This window comes from Crinia signifera, chromosome 1, assembly GCF_055691185.1.
Source record: "Crinia signifera chromosome 1, ASM5569118v1, whole genome shotgun sequence".
Classification (NCBI taxonomy): Eukaryota; Metazoa; Chordata; class Amphibia; order Anura; family Myobatrachidae; genus Crinia; species Crinia signifera.
In genome coordinates this window covers 75179796-75200017 of record NC_139217.1, presented here as the reverse complement: position 1 = coordinate 75200017, position 20222 = coordinate 75179796, and the positions used below count along the sequence as shown (strand labels likewise).

Genomic DNA, 20222 nt, shown 5'->3' with positions numbered 1-20222 from the left:
AGCCACATTGGTCATTATGTACTGTGTAACACATTATTACTGGTATCTTATTTTTTTTTACTTATAATAGAGAGTGAAATAAAGTCTCCTTGGGTAACAATCTAATTATTATAATTAGCATGATGTGTCAAAAGGCTTCCAAGTTGCTGATTGGCAGGTATGGGCAACTTCATCTTTAAACAATATGATACATCTCCCATGATGCCCAGTTGCCTTACAGGTAAAAAAATAAATAAAGTATCATCATCTGTAAATGCTGTTAATTAGCAAACCGAACGTCTCTTAGGGACTGCATCGGTTGTGGCTCTTAGAAACTGGGAAGGGCTACTGTGAGAGCAGGAAAATGGTGTCTAATGGAAAGCATCTCTCTGCTATCTCACCACTGCAACTGCCAGTCTGGCTGTGAGTAGCAGGAAGCACTGCCACTAGGCAGTCCCTGCATGTGGTGGGTTTTGGTGGCCCTGTAGTCATGCAACACCTATGTAAAATTTGCCACTAGTATGCTTTTTTTAATTACTATTATTATTATTATTATTATTATTGTTTTTAAATCATGTATTTTTATTATTGTTTCACAGCAAATAAGATAAGTACATAACAATAAAAAGGGAAACAAAACACAACAAACAAACAAAAAGGGAAACAATTACATAAGTAAATATATATATATATATATATATATATATATATATACATACTGTATATGCCCTCTATAAACAAATTACAGCAGTCATAGATTTGCCCTGATGTTTTCCCATTCCTCCACATATAGACAATACTAAGGGGGAAATTTACTAAGGCAAATACGCCTAAAAAAAATTGTATTTGCATAGTAAAATACGAATTTTTTAGGCGTATTCGTATTTTTGGCATTTACTATGCCAAAAATACACCTATTTGTATTCGTATTTATGGCACATTCGTATTTGTATTTACAAATACGAATGTATACGCCATTGGGTAATATGAACCGGAATCACCATTCAAAAGAATGGTGATTCCTAATTTACTAAGCACCCGTATGCTAATTATCTGCAAACTGCCAATAATTGCCGGCCAAATACGCCAGGAAAATAGACTTCAATTTCCTGGCGTATTTGGCTTTAGCCTGCACGGATCAGTCAGATCCGAGCAGGCTTCAGTGTAAAAAATAAAAACATTTAAAAAAACTGGCGTGGGGTGCCCCCCACGGCTATAACCAGCCGGGGCTGGTGTTGAAAAATCAGGGAAAATTTTGAGTAGGGCTCCGCCGATTTTTTAAAACCAGCTCCAGGGCCGGGTCTGGTCCCCAAAATACGGGGGACAAAATGAATAGGGGTCCCCCGTATTATAATAACCAGCCCCAGGCCCAACCAGCAAGCAGGGTAATGCCACAGCCGGGGGGAGACTTTTTATACAAGTCCCCCGGCCAAAGCATTGATACCGCTAGGCGCCGCAAGCTGGCCAACAGCGCTATTCTAGGGCGGAGCCGCACGATGTAAACAAAGACATCGTGCGGCTCCTGCTCAGTCCGGTGGTTCACGTGAGCGGTTTGTTATTTTGCCAAGTCCCGGGGAGCCTACATGGAACGAAAAGGACCTGATCTACGCCAAAGGAGACTTGTAAGTAAAATTTGCTTCCACAGGTACCCCTATGGACCCCTGGCCCCAGGACAACGGACCCGGGGACCTACCTACGGGCTCAAGATAGGTAAGTATCAGTATGTGTGGGCTATTTATGTAATAAAGCTTTATTTTTCATGTGTCAGTGTGCTTTTATTTAACTATTGGTTTTGCTGTGGAACTAAGAGTCCCAGCAAGACCATTAATGGGCCGCATGCTGGGACTTGTGGTTCTCCAAGTCCCAGTATGCGTTCCAGGCTTGCTGGGACTCATAGTTCCACAGCAAAACCCAATGGTTTTCTCTATTTTTACACCTTTAATCAGCCCGGTACCCACAGCCCAAGGGTACTGGGGAAAGAGCCTGGGCAGGTAAGTTCTGGAGGGGGGAGACCCCTTCGTTGGGGGGGGGTCCCCACTCCCCCAGGACCCCTGCCCAGGCTGACTGGTCAGTAGGGATGAATGCTTTGGCCGGGGGGACTTGTATAAAAAGTCTCCCCTCAGCTGGGGACCCCTATTCATTTTGTCCCCTGTATTTTGGGGACCAGACCCGGCCCTGGAGTCTGTGGCTGGTTTTAGAAAATCAGCGGAGTCCTTCTCAAAATTTTCCCTGATTTTTTAACACCAGCCCCGGGTCTTTGAGCCTGGTGCTGGTTACGGCCGTGGGGGGGGACCCCACGCCGTTTTTATTTTTTTACACTGAAGCCTGCATGGATCTGACTGATCCATGCAGGCTGCCAATACGAATTTGTATTTTAAAATACGAATTCGTATCAGCAAAAATACAAATCAGTACGCCATCGGATAATACGAATTAGTCAAATACGTCTGATTAGTAAATTATCCTCTGGAATACGAATCAAAATACGACGACACTACTAAGAATACGAATACGATTTTTTGTATTCGTATTCTTAGTAAATTTCCCCCTAAATGTTACCTCTAATATTTATGCAACATCCACAAACACAAAAATCAGTATGATATTATGTACATATCGAGAATAAAAAAAGTGTATCAAGGTACCATATAAATGCAGTCTCTTGTATAGACACAGTATTCAGTGGATTCTCCTCATCCCTACCCAGTTTAGAGGTACACCATCTATCACATTTTCCAAAAAATGTAGAAATAGATCCTTTTAAACATATATCTCTCATGACGAGCAACCTCATTAACTAATGCCCTCCACTTATATATACTAGGGGGATCTGGAGAGAACCAACCCTAACCCCAGCTATAATTACTTTAGCCAGTGTAGTAAGACAGAGGACATAGTGTTCACTCTATCACGCGCCATCTTTGAAAACCCATGCAGTTCCTGTTCCCTGCCTGGGGTGTTGCTGTCTGCTGTGGTGTTTCTAGCACATGTCTGGTTTGCATATCATTGCTGATATACAGACCACACTGTGCTAGAAGCACTACAGCACACAGCGACACCCCAGGCAGGGAAGAGGAACTGCATGGGTTTTTAAAGATAGCGGGTGCTAGAATGAACACTAGGACATACTTATATATGTTGATTGAGTGTGTCTCTTCCACGTCTATCCCAAATAAGCATACCAATGGATCTATTGTGGGGAGTGAAAGGATAGTAAATTGTATATCCCTCCAAACCGCTTCCCAAAAGCTATAATTTATTGGGCATTCCCATATCATATGCCAAATCCTGCATGGTCAGCTTGACATTTAGGAGTTATTTCTAAGACCAGACCTTTGCAGGATCATAGGTGTCGAGTATGCTCTATGAAGGATATAGGAGAACACTTGTCTAAATCTGATGCATGGGGTGGTATATTTAAGTGACTCTACAATCTGAATCCACCGTTCATTAGACCTAAGATCTAGGTCCCAGATCTACTTCCCATTTCAGTTTAAGGTTAGTAATTTAAATTGGGATCAATGTATCATTAATAGCTGCATAGATATTGGATATTTCCCCCTTCTGGGTTATGGTGGATAACATCACTTTAACTAAATATGATATCCCTGGAAGATCCTGAGGACATTGAGCCATTACAGCATCTCGTAGCCGAAAGTACCGAAACATTATAGTATTTGGCACCCCAAACTCCTCTTTCAATTGTTGGAAAGACTTAAACTCTCCCTCTGAGTATAGTTGACCCACGGATACCAACCCCAAGTAATCCAAATATTATCTTTAGTTAATTTAAACATTTCAGAACATAGATTATTAAACCATAACGGGGTGCATTTATCTTGATCAGACCAATCGTAGAAGTTATGTTCAAAATAAATGCCAGACCATTAGAGCTTGGCGGAGCAAATTAGATAGTTTCATAGTTGATAGCCCTGAGAGCAGAAATTGCAGAGGAGACCACTCCACCCGCTCCACTAGAAGACTCTCCATTGTCAAATCTATCATACCCACTACCAGATAAATGTGCTAATTGCGCTGCCATATAATAAAGTCACAGATTGGGGAGACCCAAGCCTCCCGATGATTGGGACTTATACAAAACCTTAATAGAAACTCTGTCTGGTCTACCAACCCAGATAAATTATAGGATTACATTCTCAACCCTGCTAAAAATACCTGTTTTTCAATATAAATCGGAGAATTCTGCAGCACATACAAAAATTTAGGCTGAATGGCCATTTTAAATAAATTAATACGACCCAAAACGGACAACGGTAATTTTCTCCAGGCACAAGTTTTCTCTTGAAAGTTTTGTACAATAGGATCAACATTTTGAACCACATAGTCAGTAGCCTGAGGTGTGATCTAAATACCTAGATATTTGAATTGTAATGCCCCTTGTAGGGGGATGGATGACCTAGTCATCCTTAGGGATCTGACCTCAGATAGGAAGAATATATGACTTCTCCCAATTGACTAATAATCCTGAAAATGTTCCAAACTGCTCTACTATCTGCAGCATGACTTGGAGAGAGTTCTCAGATTCTTGAAAAAAAGAAGCAGATCATCTGCATATAATGCCACAACATCTACCACCTCCCCAATTGTAATTTACTGGATCCCATCAGACCTCTGTAGTAATCTGGCTAGGGTAGCCATTGCAAATAATGCAGGAGAGAGAGGACACCCCTGCATAGGTGCCAATTTATGTTTTTGCTAGTGGGTGCTCAAGCCAAAAATATAGAGGAGTGGATTCATGGGGAAGGGGCAGGGGCGGGCTGGGCCGGGGTACAGGGTGCCATGTGCCCCCCGGGCCGCTGTACCAGTTACTGCTGCGGGCCGCCAGCCTGGGGATTCGCGCATTGTCCACCTCCTCCATTCAATCTCCTAGCCGCGGCTTTCAGATCATGGCCGCAGCTACAGAAACATGGCTGCCAGCCCCCAGCTCTGAGGACATGGCCTCAGTACAGGTGACGTCATGACGCCGATGCTGCCCGACCATGTGTCTGATTTGTGCCATCTGGAAGAGCTAGCGGGCAGAGGCAGGGCGTCCATCAGGGGAGACTGCCATCCTACCAACCCCGCCAACCCCTCTCCACAGTCTCCGTGCTACTTCCCCGCCTAAGACCCGATCCGCTTAAGGAAGGGAACAGAGCTCTGACAGCGCGACCAGTGTACCCAGCTGCACAGCCACCACATCCGCACTGCAGGGATCTTCAGGAGCTGTCCGTTGACAGCAATCACAATCTTTAGAGGTAGGGAAAGTGGCAAGTGCAGCTTTATCCCAGCATCAAAAGAGCTAAAAATATTGTTTTTAACCATTCCTTTACAAGTGCCCTTAGCTGTTGTTTTTTCTTTATTATTTTTAGTTTTTTGTTTATTTATTTTTATTTTATTATATATTTCTTTACATTTTATTTTTTTCTTAACATATTTTTGTCTTAGTTTCTACATATTTAGCACTTTTTACATTATAATATTTCTGCCATTCGCAGCCTGTGGTGTTCTCCTGTTAAAATGCTGGGGGAGCAGCCTGTGGTGTCCTGTTCTGTTGTATACAGGGGGAGCAGCCTGTGGTGTCCTCTTGTTATTATGCAGGGGGAGCAGCCTGCGGTGTCCTGTTCTTTTTATTCAGGGGGAGCAGCCTGAGGTGTCCTGTTCTTTTTATGCAGAGGGATCAGCCTGTGGTGTCCTGGTATTTTTATGTAGGGGGAGCAGCCTGTGGTGTTCTGGTATTTTTATGCAGGGGGAGCAGCCTGTGGTGTCCTGGTATTTTTATGTAGGGGGAGCAGCCTGTGGTGTCCTGGTATTTTTATGTAGGGGGAGCAGCCTGTGTTGTCCTGGTGTATTTATGCAGGGGGAGCAGTCTGTCAAAGTTAAAATAATAAAGTATCTATGGTATAATCAACTCCAGGCCTAATTTTTTTTTTAATTAAAATATATATTTTTTTAAATTAAAAACCTCCATTTAATGATGCGCTCTTACTTATGGGCCAGTGCTCTGGACTTGCCCCACAGGCTAAAAGTTGCCAGCCAGCCTCTGGGAAGGGGTGTTGCCACAAAATAATACCAATTTCTATTATAGAGCACAGTTGTCTCCAATATTCAAATTACGGCAACAGAGTTCCACAGGTACATAAATACCCCAACAGTGCAGGTACATAAATTTCCCCCACAGTGCAGGTACATAAATGCCCCCACAGTGCAGGTACTCCGCGGACAGAATACACTTTTCCCGGCATACTGTTTCCCAGGTGGCGGGTCCGGCAATGTGGGTGCTGCAGCCGCAAATTAGCAAGTTAATATGGCGGCCCAGCAGCGGGACTCGGGCCTGTGGCTGCTCATCAATTTCCGTGGGTGCTCGGGCCCTTGAGCACCCACAGAATCGGCACCTATGCACCCCTGTCTTGTTCCCCTCTCCAATGGGAATTTATCTGATGTATAGCTAGCCATTCACAGTCACTTGGGCAGTTGGCGAGGAATATAAAAGCTGTTTGATCGGGGTAAATAATGGAAGTAATAACTGCATTTAATCGAGTCGCCAATATCTTGGCTAAAATTTTGATATCTGTAGTTAGTAATGAGATGGAGTGATAGGATTCCGGCATCGTGGGTCCTTCCCCAGCTTAATAAGAACAATATTAGCTTCGGTACTTATGAGTTATCCGGGCGTCCGATTTTTAAATCGGGTCGGATCGGGACATCGCATCGCATCGCATGCGACCATCGGATGCGATGCGATGCGATGCGATGACCCGATTTTTCCATAGGAATCAATGTTAAAATGGACTGAGTCCATTTTAACATGGAATTCAATGGGAAAATCGGGTCCTTTTCATACCCCTACTATCCAAGTGGGCATGGAGTTGGATATAAACCTGTGGCGAGCGTAGCGAGCCACCGAGCCCGAAGCGTGGCGAGCGTAGCGAGCCCCGCGAGGGGACACGGAATACCGTCCCCTCGCGGGGCTCGCTTCGCTCGCCACGCTTCGGGCTCGGTGGCTCGCTACGCTCGCCACAGATTTATATCCAACTCCATGCCCACTTGGATAGTAGGGGTATGAAAAGGACCCCTTTTTCCCATTGAATTCCATGTTAAAATGGACTCAGTCCATTTTAACATTGATTCCTATGGAAAAATCGGGTCATCGCATCCGATGGTCGGATGCGATGCGATGCGATATCGCATCGCATCGCATCTGATTGTATGCCTTAACTTAAGGCATACAATCAAAAAATCGGGAGCCCGGATAACTCACAAGTACCTTAGCTTCAGACATAGATAGTGAGATAGACCCCCATGTGAGAAGCAAATTAAATAAGTCTAATAGATATAGAATAAAAACCTCCTTATATGTTTTATATACTTCCACTGGGATTTCATCACACCCAGGAGCCTTTTAAGCAGAAATAGAAAATATAGCTGCTTCTATTTCTTCCAGCATACATACTGCATCCAGGGCCTCAGCCTCTGAATTTGATAGATGGGGGAGGTCTATTAATTCTAGATACTCCCCCAGTTGTATTTCAGAGTATGATACTCTCGAGGCATATAAGGAAGCATACAATCATGAAAATTCCCGCCACCTCGGCCCCAGAGTAACATTCCTGTCCATTAGAGTTTCGCATACTTTGAATTATATTGCTACCTCCCAAGTCAACCCGGGCAAAATAGGCCAGGTAACTACCATTCATTTACGTTTGAAAATATTGCTCATGCCCAGAGAAAAGAAGCTGACGTCTGGATTTTTCAAATAAATAATCAGACCACTCACATTGTATATCCTGCAGCATTATCCTATCTGTCTGCAATTGTGAAGATATATATTGCATCTCTAACTGCCGACATAAAGTTCTACTATATCTTCCTCCCTTCAATTAAATTTTTTAATTTCAGAAATGTGCTTAATGAATGACTCATAGTGGGATCTATATATATGTTACAATATCAATCTAAAATCCCTCCCAGGCTGCTACTAAATCCAACCCTGTCCCCAACAAGGTCAACAAGAAGGGGCTAAATTTAGACAATTTCATACCTTGGTCTAAATGTAAGAAGTACTGAGGAGTAATCTGATATACCCCTCAGAAGATAATCCACATCTGGCGAGAGATCAGGAGAGATTAGAATTAAATCTATATGAGAATAGGTATGAAATGTTGCGGAGTAACAAGTAACATTGAGATTCCGCATCCTCCATATATCAACTAGACCCATTCCAGTTATAAAATGTGAAAAGGGGGTGGGAGAGGAAGACTGAGGGGTATATAGTACCGTCTCCCTCCACCTATCCAGATTCATATCCATAACATTAGTAAAGTCTCCTATACATATTATAGGAATCATAGGCAAACAGGCGATAAATTTAGGACTTCGTTATTATATGGTGAAGGGACATATATAGCCAATACATGAAACAGTTTATGATTAATATATGCACGAAAAAGAAAAACATATATACCATAAACATCTATCTCACTTTGTTCTAAATAAAACTGTACAGACTTCCTAATAAGTACCAATACCCCTCCAGAGTTACTAGAAAAAGTAGAGTGAAACCCCTGACTAATCCATGATTTTTTAAGTGCCAAAACCTTACTACCGAAAAAGTGTGTTTCAGATAAACAAATTATGTCGGCCCGATACATTTTCACCTGAGACTGAACCAACGACCTCTTAATCCTATCGTTTAATCCTCTAACGTTCCAGCCAATCAGGTGGAGCTCATCAGAAGTAGTAACCATACATAAATACAATTAAAAGTAAAAAAAGGAAGCGATCTTGGAGCCAACAGTGCACCTCTCTGGGCTGCAATAATAACGTATATCATTATAAGCAAAATAAGTATTTATATACATTCTTGGATACTGTATATCCAGGACTCAACTCCTAGGTCCGGTATAAGTACACTTTATGGGAAAACATACATAGAACACAAAAGAGATGGCATACATAAAAAAAAAAAAATAGGCAAAAATTTTTGAAAATCTAATGTATACCTAAACCCCATATCAAGAAAAAAGAGAAAATAAAACCCCTAGCCCCAAAGAAAATCTGAATACGGGATAACGGAATACAAGAAAAACCCTTACACTGTCTTCGGCAGGACCTCCTCACATAGATAAATATATATGAAGAACGCTAACCAATAAGAAGAACAATGTACACATCTTTACATGTTACAAGAGTGCTGCCTTAATTAATATAACCAACAAAATCACTCTGGCCGGACCCTGAGGTTGTCTCTCAATCCAGTTCTCAGCGTCTTTAGGAGACACAAAGAAATGTGTGGTGTTCTTAAACACGACCCGCAATTTGGCTGGGAAAATCATTGAATATTGCATATTACGGTCCCGAAGATTCTTCTTGATTTGTATAAACCGTGAACGGCTCCTTTGTACCTTCAGAGCAAAGTCTGGATAGATAGATACTGCAGGGGGCCTTTCATCTGAAGAATAACATCACAATCTTTGTAATGTAAGAAACGTGCAATAAGAGTCCTAGCGGGAGCGCCTGGTGCTCTATAGCAAAGTGAGGATGTTCCTCATTCGGGATTTTCACCGTCGGGTTTTCATACTGAATCCTCTGTGGGAGTGTCAGGGCCGGCAACAGAAATCTTGGGGCCCTGTACATTGATATTTCTGGGGCCCCCCAAATCCACACAAATGCTCTTCTGCATAAGCTTTAACCTTTCCCTGCTCCAGATCCTGCTTTCAGGTGCGGACTTCTCTCGTTCTCAGTCCTGCTGGCTTGGCTCCTGCTGCTGCTTCCTGCTGGCTCTGGCTGCTGCTGGCCTGTCACTTTCACAAAAGAATGCTGAGCACTACAGGCAGGCAGGGCAGGTCTTTTGCAGAGTGCGGAACCACTGATGACCCACGCAGTAAAAGTACAGGAGCCAGAGACTGAGGCCACAGCACCAGTGGGTAAGGCTGTGCGCCTGCGGCTCCAGGCCGTGCGCACACACAGAGTAGATGGCTCTGAGCACCAAGTGGCAGGGCGCACACACAGTAGATGGCAGTGGCACACAGTGAGTCAGTCAGACTCAGCCAAAAACAGATGATGCACAGTAGACAGCCGGCCCTCAAGGGTCACTGACAGGCCAGCTAGTACAGGCAGTGGCCGTGCCCAGGCATGGAAGCTCTGGGGCCCTTCATATCTCTGGGGCCCGTCACACTTGTCCCCCTTGACCCCCCCCCCCTGTCGCCTGCCCTGGGGAGTGTCAGCGGTTCTGCTGTCTCCCAACAGTGGCTACCGGTGGTGTGTATATTCGTGGGTCCCCGTAGCAGCCTCCAGTCTGCTATGGGACAATGACACTGGATCCCTCTGCAGCTGCCAGTGGCTTCCGGGTTCTCTCTTCTGCCTTGTGGTGGCTCCCGGATTCAGGTCCTGATTTCAGGCACTTAATCCCAGCTGACAGCATTATTGTAGCTAGGCAAGCTACCCAAACTATGACCCTGAGCTACAGGTTGGAGACCACTGTACTAGGGCATATCTTGATTTCAGCCAGGGCAACTATTGCCCATTTATCTTTTTATTAACTGTAAACATAATTCATTGATACATTATTTACATTAACTTTTTGGGCGCTCCACACCACCCCCCCCCCTTTTTTTCTCTTCTCATATTTACCACACCAGGGGCCTGAACCCCCCCCCCCTCCATGTGAGCAGCCCACATAACAACCCACCCGCTAAGCGCCTTCATCACCTGGTGGTGATTTGTCTTTTTCCTTGCAACTATTGCCCAACACTGGAAAACCCCCTTCTCTCCCCATTTGCTAACTTTCATTTTGAGGTGGGAACTAGAGATGTCAAGCACTCCATTTCCCCCCTCTTCACCCTTTTTGATGGGTTTCCCTGGCACACTGAAGGTAAAGAAGCTGCTTCCCAAACCCTGTGCATAACTGGACCCTCCTCTATACCTAACAAACAAAATTCTAAAAGCTGCTGATTATTTCTATATATTTCACTGGGTTTTATTCAACCTACTTGTTTTATATTAAATGATGTAACATATGCTGTTTGATACTGTTCATTTCTGTGTTCTATATTATTCTTTCCCTTCCCACTGTCCCTCTTTGTCATTTTCTGTAATCCCCCTATTGTGCTTTGTAACACCTCAGCAAAAATCAATTATTTAAAAAATAAATAATAAAGTTTTCTTTAAATCTATCACACATCAACACAGTTTGCCAATTTATTAAGTATGATTTTAGAAACAATTTTGTTGTGGAAAAAGCACACGATGGAGAAGTGAAATACAGTATTTCATGTATAAGGCTGTGTAGGCTGGGATTGTAAACCTCCCAAAATGAGTCATCTGAGCAATGAGGTGTGAGAAAGGGGACCTGGTACCAATAAGATGCAATAGCCACCTGTATCTGCCACATAGTTACACTACTTGTTCAGTATCATATTGCACTTGTAACACTGAACGGCTCTTGTTTTGTCTGCTGCGGAAAATACCTGACAAATGTATATATGTAACTATTAGGCTATTATTATTTTATCAACATTTACTTATAGTACATAGCGCGGGATGTGGTCAACAGGTCAAAGGTCGACACGAAAAAGGGTGATCTTTTGACATGGTCAAAAGTTCAACATGAAAAAAAAAGTTTTTTGAAAAAATGTGTTTTTTTCACACTTTACAAAGGGGCAATTTACTAAAGAAGGCCGGGTATGATCAGAATTGTCCATAATCGGACAAAAATACAAACGGAGAATACAGCTAATTTACAAAGCTGCCGTATTCTCCAAATTCATATTTTCCAATGGCAAATTCATTCGTACAGTATTTGGCTGCCAAGTTTCCCAGCAAACAAATACAGATGAGGCTGAAGCATCCCATGTATCAGTCAGATCAATGCTTCTCTGTGTAAAAAAATTGAAAAATATTTAAAAAAAGTAAAAAAAATAAAATAATGTGAGGGGTCCCCCCCATGAGTATAACCAGCACCAGGCTCATTGAGCAGGTCCAGGTTGCAGAAATACAGGGGGGTAAATCAAATGGGGTCCCCCCATATTTTTATAACCAGCACAGACTCTAGGCACCATCCTGGTTCCCAAAATATGGGGGACAAAAGTAGTAGGGTACCTATGAAAAACAATTATACTCACCCTCTGGTGTAGATTGCGACCGCTTGGTTTCAGTACCGAATGCCCGGCTACAGCGGACTGAGGAGCTGCAAGTGTTTTAACACTTGCAGGCCCTCACCGGCTTTGCCCTCAGCCAATCAGGAGCAGACTCCGGGAGAGCTCCGCCCCTGATGGGCTCTGCATGGCTCAATAGAAACCCATGTTATGAATTTAACATGGGCTTTTATGGTGGGATCTGGCAACACAGGCTGGCCACAAGTGACCTAAATGGGGATACTATGCTGTCAGCCTTTTCCATGTCGATATCTTGCTTGTCTTGACCTTCTGGCCATGTCAACCAACAGGTAGGTCTACCTTTTATGTGTGTCGACCTATTGACTATTGATCTTGTTACGGTTGATGCTATGACCCATACCCTATAGTGCCAGCATATTCCAGTACACTCAGCAACATACATGCCGACATTCTGGCTGCTCCCTCCCAGCAGCATGTACAGTATATCAGTTATGGTATGAAGGATCGCCAGTGTCTATGTCAATAGTCATTAGGTTGATACGAAAAGGTTAACATAGGCAAAAGGTCGACACAAGCAACAGGTCGACAGTGGAAAAATCAATCATTGGTGAGCGTCTAATGGTTTGGGACATATTCGCTCAGCTGCGATGTCTTCATTGGCCGTACACATCTATGCTTACAGCGAGCACATTCATTCACAAGGTGGGATTTCACTATAGGCGGCGGCGGTGTCTATCTGATCGCTGGCCGCTGCTAATTTGCTGTCAGGTCTGAATCATGCGCATAGTTTATCAAAACAATGATGTTGGAATATATTGATATTGTTCTCATTGCTATTTGACATACATTGTTTTAATGAGTTATGTTGCAGCCATCATATTCTGTTCTGGTTTGATGTAAACATTATTGTACTAGGGTGGCAGAGTGTTTGTAGGACTTCACTGCTGCTAGTGCTGGCGGCGCTCTACCACACAGTGCTGGGGATGGTCTAAAACACAGTGCTGGGGATGGTCTATCACACAGTGCTGGCGACTCTCTATCACACAGTCCTGCGATGCTCTATGGCACAGTGCTGGCAACTCTCTATCACACAGTCATGCGATGCTCTATCACACAGTGCTGGCGACTCTCTATCACACAGTCCTGCGATGCTCTATGGCACAGTGCTGGCAACTCTCTATCACACAGTCCTGCGATGCTCTATCACACAGTGCTGGTGACTCTCTATCACACAGTCCTGCGATGCTCTATCACACAGTGCTGGCGACTCTCTATCACACAGTCCTGCTACGCTCTATCACACAGTGCTGGAGATAATTTCTATTCTTGTTAACCAAGTGGACCATGTTTACATACAGGGATTACATACTTTTTATTTCCACTGTATATAATTAGACAATTTTTTAAAGGGCATTTCAAAAGAGAAAAAACTGAAAGTATATGCAAGCAGGGACTTGTACTAGTCCCTATGGAGAGAAGCACTGTAGGGTTGAGGTGATGGCCTATAGTGGGTCATAGGGATCCACTTAAGAGTATGTATTAGGGGTGGTGGCATAAAGAGAACAAAAGACTGGAGCATGGAATGATCATCATCTATGCCAGATATCTTTCGGTTGGTAGTTGGTTCATAGTACAAAGTTGACCATATGATGGGAAGATGATAGGGGCAGTGGACACCTATTTCGGTGTGTGATGCCTATGCCGACGTATTCAGCAAGGCTGCAAGCAATATCACAGCCACGATTCATATGGATAATTGTGAAGGCTTCTATCAAGCTGATCAACAACGGGACATAAGTCTGAATAGCGCTTTGTCCTGTCAGCGAAGGAAGAGTTTTGCTGACTTCATGACCAGTGGGATTGGCGGAATCCAATCCTGAAATTAGGTGGGTGCAGCAATACCCCCGGAATACAGAGGGGGAAGGATTACTCATGCCGACAATTAAATTGTGATTGTATGATTTGCAGCTTTTCTCTTTCTTGGCCACCAACTTCAAGGAAGTGATGACTTTTCTCCAGCCAGCTATGATGTGCAGTGTTTTTATTTACTTGAGTTAAGAGGTCAATATCTGAAAGGCTTCATAAGGGTCTAATGAATTACATAGGCACAAGGGAAGTCATCAAACGTTAGTGGCTTCCGGAGGTCAGTGTGATCTTCACGGTCCCCTGCGCGTTCGCACAGGGGAGCAATATTTTGTTTGTGCGCATGCGCATAAATATTTATGTGCATGTGCAGGATCTTTGGACGAGCGAACGTGGCAAATTGATTATTTACCAACCCGTTTGCACGGAGCAGTGCGGCTAGGGGTCACACCCATGGCAATGCTCAGCATTTCATGGGCATCTCCATGAGAACGCTGGGTGTTCCCATGGTAATTCGGCTGTGACAGGGGTCCCGGGGACAGGCAGCTGGCGTCACTGGATATCAGTTGCCCACCCTGTTCACATACCAGGGTGCCACGAATCTGAGTCACCAGAGAGTGACTTAGATTTGCGAGCGCTTTAGAAATGATTTGATTGAATGATTTCGGCCTGCACGCGAGGGTGCGAATGGTTGTTTTTGCGAAACATCCGTTTGCATGCATGTTGGGACATTCACCGTGTATGGGGGGTTCGAATGGGCGGCGGGTGACGTTTAGTTGGCTCACAAAGCTGCAAAATTCGCAATGCGGGTCAACCAGAATGACCTCTTAAATGTAATATTATTATTTTTATTTTTCTCAAAGTTGTTTTTATTGCAAAAAGATGAAATACAATAATAAAACATTTCTTTAAACAGTATTGTAATTTGTAAACATTTTCAGTTATTGTTTCCTTTACATTTAGTGTCAATATATGGCCATGAATTCAAGATTCATACAGTGGGGATTTGTAGGAAACAATTTTCATTCAACAATAACATACAATTTTTGGGCATACAAGAGATTAATTTATCAGTTATACAGTAAATTGACTAATCTTTACATGTCATTCTTGCTTGTGCAATAATCAATAAACAAGTATAACCATCAATATCATAGCGCCTTTCGCCTTTTTATGAAGATAAAAGCAATGTAATCTTTGTCAATATGTATATTGCTTTATTCTTAAAACAATTATACAATTAAGAAGAAAGAAGAATAAAAACAAAAATTGTAAAGAGTAGAGCGGGGGGGGGTTGGAGACCATGTGTGTCCGAGATGACCACTCCAAGTTCTTATTGGACAATTGGCGGATCTTGCAAAAGTATTCTGGTCTCATACCAGAGGGTCGTGCGGAAGCACTTATGTATTTGTTGTTTAGTTTCTGTTGGTAATGTGTCTATATAACTGTCCCATATTTCGAAAAAAAAATTGGTTTGAGCCTCTTTGTGGAGAGTTGTTTCAGTCCATTCAAGTTTAAATATTTGAAACAATTTTTTAAATGTAATATTATTAATAACTGAGCCCTAAACAAAAGTTATGCCTACTCTTCATCATCTTTTGAAGAGAGATTTACTGGCATTTCCACAGTAAATATGAACATTTAGCTTTAACACAGGACGTCTCAAATTAACCCTCAAATTAGTCAAACTTGTTACAAATATGAAGTAAAATTCTATGGCGCTAAGCCAGGACCATGGATTAAATACACATAAAATAAATATGCATTCAGAATAGAAGAGTAAAGTGACAATTACCCTGGTTTATAAATCCCTTCCTTTGTCTATTCAGAACAATCTCAATCCACATAAAGAACATGTTGGATCTGTTCATAAAATCTGTACCACAATTCCACCTAGGGTTCACAAAAAAAAGCATGTAACCCCTATCTCCCATCAAGGGGTACCGGTAAGCCTCCCCTGGGTCTCATAAGTGGGAAAAGGATGCACAAACCTGGGATATATGCTCACCAAAGGAAGCCACCAAGATGTTCATAGTCATCTGCAGTAACCTTTGGCTGGAATCCATATGGTGCTTAATGCATTTCCAACCCACATGGGTCCTGTATCAGGGAGGCTTCTCATGAAGGACCAATGTAGGATGGAAACATTTAACATGTTTCCATCCCACATGCATCGTTAACAATCCCACATGCATCGTTAACGATATTGACACACTGGCTGATATGCACGTGATATCATCAATTATAACAATATTGCCTATATCGTTGAGAAAATATCTCCCAGTGTGTACCCAACATAAGGCTCCATGATAATGTGTGAGCACTATCTAACAACAGATAAGACATTTAATAGATGTGTCGGGGACATACATAAATACATAGACACGTATCTTTAATCAGGTTTCGAAAATACAGTTTGAGGATTTCATCTGGTCCAGTAGCCACCAGTTACAAAGTAAGGCTAACTGGTCACAGACAGAACAGCTGGGGGTTGTAGTGCAGCGGCTTTGAGAGCTATACATTAATAGAATATTACTCACTGGCAGATACATCGGTAAAGGCATGCCTTGTGATTCCCCTCCAATGTGTAACAGGGCTTACTCATATAGAAACAGTATCTGAAACCAGAGAGATACAAAACACTGTTTAACCCTTTCTTTTTCACAGACAAACAACTCTGCATGACCAATATTAGAAAAACAATCTCTCCGCACTATTACCCTGACAATAGCGACAACCCTCTGAGACGGAAATGTTTTCTGTTGTCTGCTGTTATCAAATACACAATAAAAGCGCATTATGGGAAACGCAACGTAATATATTTCTATACAACACAAAATGCCGAACCAAAATAATTGATCTGTTCTCTGCAATTTATGAGACATGTCATTGTGGAAATACAGAAGTAATTTGTTCTAAGAATCACAAAATAGCTCACTTCTGTTTCTTCTGCTTTTACGGCTTTTTATCGGTGTTCAAATGTACAGAATTAGGTAGGTTTATGATTGCTTATGGACAGCCTTCAGTCGCTGTTACTATTCATGTTTGACTAGTGTTACGGCTGTACTTTAAATGGTATACAGTCACTAGGTCGACATGCATTTTGTCGACCAATGAAGGTCGACATGTCTGAAGGTCGATTTGGGGTTAGGTTGACACATGCATTAGGTTGACATGGGGAAGGTCGAAAGGTTTACATGAGGTTTTTCACTTTTTTGTGCCCTTTTCATGCCCTACCAACCACTAGGGCATGGTGGGAGAATAAAATAGTGTGCCTGAAGCAAGGGGACGCATTGCACTTTAAGTGTCGACTGTGTCGACATTCGGTATAAAAAATGTGAAAACCCCATGTCAACCTTTTGATTGCCAACCTTGCCCATGTTGACCTAATGCATGTGTTGACCTAATCCCATGTCGACCCTCAGACATGTCGACCTAATGCTTGTGTCAACCTAATGACTGTGTTGACCTAATCCTATGTCGATCTTCAGACATGATGAACTTCTGTGGTTGACTTCATTTATTAATGCATATAATGCATGTCGACCTTCCTCTGGTCAACCCTATGACCCATACCCCTAGCTATCTTTTGGCAATTGAATGTTTTTACATGGTTTTCAGATTTATTTTTGGAAATGATGGGATTGGTTCATGTATTTATTTATTTTTAAATCGAGGCTGCGGCATTTATAGTTACATATTTTAAGGTCATTAAAAATATTTTTAATATCTGGTTCAGAAATATGTACAGGCTAGTAGGAATTTCATTTGGATTATTATAGCGCAGGTTGACTCACCAATTAGTTTAATCAGAGGGGAAAAAATATTTGTAACCTGTTACTATTTTATTTGGAATTGACGTGGGAAAATGTGCTTCAGCTAACGCTCCTCTTTCCCACAGTAATTGTTGACTCGGCTTTGTGTGTAGTACAGTCACGTTACATATCTCAGCATCTAAGTGGTACTTAAGGATGCCTAATGCAATAAGAGCACATTTTCTGTAGTGCTATACTGAGCACTCTCACGTACGTGCATTAGCGTCAAGGTAACCCTCTTATTTACATTAGAGCAGGCAGGTAACACTCTAAATAAAGCTAGCGACCTGCTGTGGCTACTGCATTGTTTTCACTAACTGGAATACACATAGCATGCACACTATGATAATGTTTATTTTGGGTAAAACTAAATAAATGTCAACACCAAAAATGTAAAGATTCCTAATTAAAAAAAGTGCCTATATGTGCTAATTAAATTATATCCATTTATATTGAGTGCCAGAGTAAAGCCAGATACACACTACTAGACAGATAAGAGAAACAATCCATAATTGATTTATTCCGACAGATGGAACATCCTAAGGACATCTGATTTCCTGTATAGACACTGCCCAATTACAGTTCCTCGCTGAACAATAAATGTCATTAAGGTTTTCAAGAGCACTTTGTTAGCCCAATCATGTGCACACTGCATTTGTAACATGACAATGGCTCATAGGGACCTCGACCAGTGTCGGCCTGGCAACAACTGGGTTATAGTTGCGATGTGAAGGGGTAAAGCAGACATTTAAAAAACTCAGTACTTATGTAGTATCTGGACGCCCGATTTTCTGATTGTATGCCTTACCTTAAGGCATACAATCAGATGCGATTTGACGCGATTTTCGACAAAATTGCATCAAATCGCATACGATATCGCATGCTATGCGATTCGATGCGATTTTGTATAGGATTCAATGTTAACAAGGTCCTGTTCATTTCCCCACTATCCAAGTGGGCATAGAGTTGATTTTATAAAGCGCGGCGAGCGAAGCGAGCCCCGCGAGGGGATGCAGATTTATTAAAAAGTATTCTGTGTCCGCTCGCCACGCTTCGGGCTCGGTGGCTCGCTACGGGTTTATATCCAACTCCATGCCCACTTGGATAGTGGGGAAAGGAAAAGGACCCTTTTTCCCATTGAATTCTATGTTAAAATGGACTCAGACCATTTTAACATTGAATCCTATGGAAAAATCAGGACCATCGCATCGCATACGAATTGGTCGCATGCGATGCTACCGATCCGACCCGATTTCTAAATCGGACGCCCAGATACTACATAAGTACCGAAAACTCTAGCAATATTGTTGTAAGATTCGCTCATTAAAAAAACAATTTGCTTTAGGGCCCCTCCCAGATCAAACGCCCTGTAGCTTAAGCTTCATTAGTTACATAGTAAGTAGATCTAACACTGCGTACACCTCCTAAGAAACCACCACCCATACTTGCCTACTCTCTCTGAAGTGCAGGAGGCTCCCAATTTTAGGATAGCCCCCCACTTCCACACACACTCCCAGAAGATCTAACTAGATTTATCCAGCATGCTGGATCTTAATCACTCTTGCTATGGCCCCTACACATGTAGGGGCATTTTCTGTGATCTAGTGAGACTGCTTAGAAAATGTCCTTAGATCACTTCTCTAATTGAAGGTTCTAGATCAGAGCTACCAACAGTTAACATTTCCCAGGTCTCCTCAACAGAATCACAAGTTAAGTAATTATCTCTACCTGTGGATCTTTTGTAATCTGCCAGTGAGTAAAGAGTGCACTTGTGCAGCAGCTAGGTTGTCTGGAAAAGATGAACTGCTGGTAGCTCTCGAGGATTGGAGTTGGCTACCCCTGTTCTAGATTTAGACAGCACAAACTGCATAAAATGTAAGATTAGCTATTTATTCTATTTATTCTTTTCTTATCAGGCGCACCAGAGATGTGTACGGTTAAAAAAAACGTTAACATGACACAGTCCCAAGAAAACAGTGCAAATTTTCAATAAAATTTAAAAGGACACCATCGTTTTATTATTTTAAATTAGGTATAACTTACCAATAATAGTTCAAGATTTTTTAATAATAATAATAATAAAAAAAAAAAAAAATATATATATATATATATATATATATATACATATACATATATATATAAAAATATATATATATATATATATATATATATATACATATACATATATATATATATATATATATAATAGTCCAATCTGGAGTAGCACTCCTCTCACATAGTAGATATCCGGTGCTCGCCACAACCCACTAGAAGCAGGCAACAATAGCAACAGCGTAGCGGTGGCACTCGGTTAGTCAGAAATCAATCACGGACCCCCTTGTTAGGTCAACGTTTCGAAGCCTTTAATTAGACGCTTCTTCCTCAGGACCAAAATACCAATTATTTTGGTCCTGAGGAAGAAGCGTCTAATTAAAGGCTTCGAAACGTTGAC

The 20222-nt window shown here is 42.1% G+C and overlaps 1 protein-coding gene across 3 annotated transcripts in view; it reads right to left on the bottom strand.

Moving 5' to 3' along the window:
* Positions 1 to 20222, bottom strand: part of RHOH (ras homolog family member H) — a 59484-nt gene that overhangs the window by 9134 nt on the left and 30128 nt on the right. Inside the window, exon 2 of one of the 3 annotated variants that reach the window (XR_014465602.1) lies at positions 16497 to 16573. The exons of the other annotated variants lie outside the window; for them this stretch is intronic. The gene's annotated coding sequence lies outside the window, so the exon portion shown is untranslated. Of the gene's footprint in view, positions 1 to 16496; positions 16574 to 20222 lie in introns of those variants that run through there. 3 annotated transcript variants of the gene reach the window in all.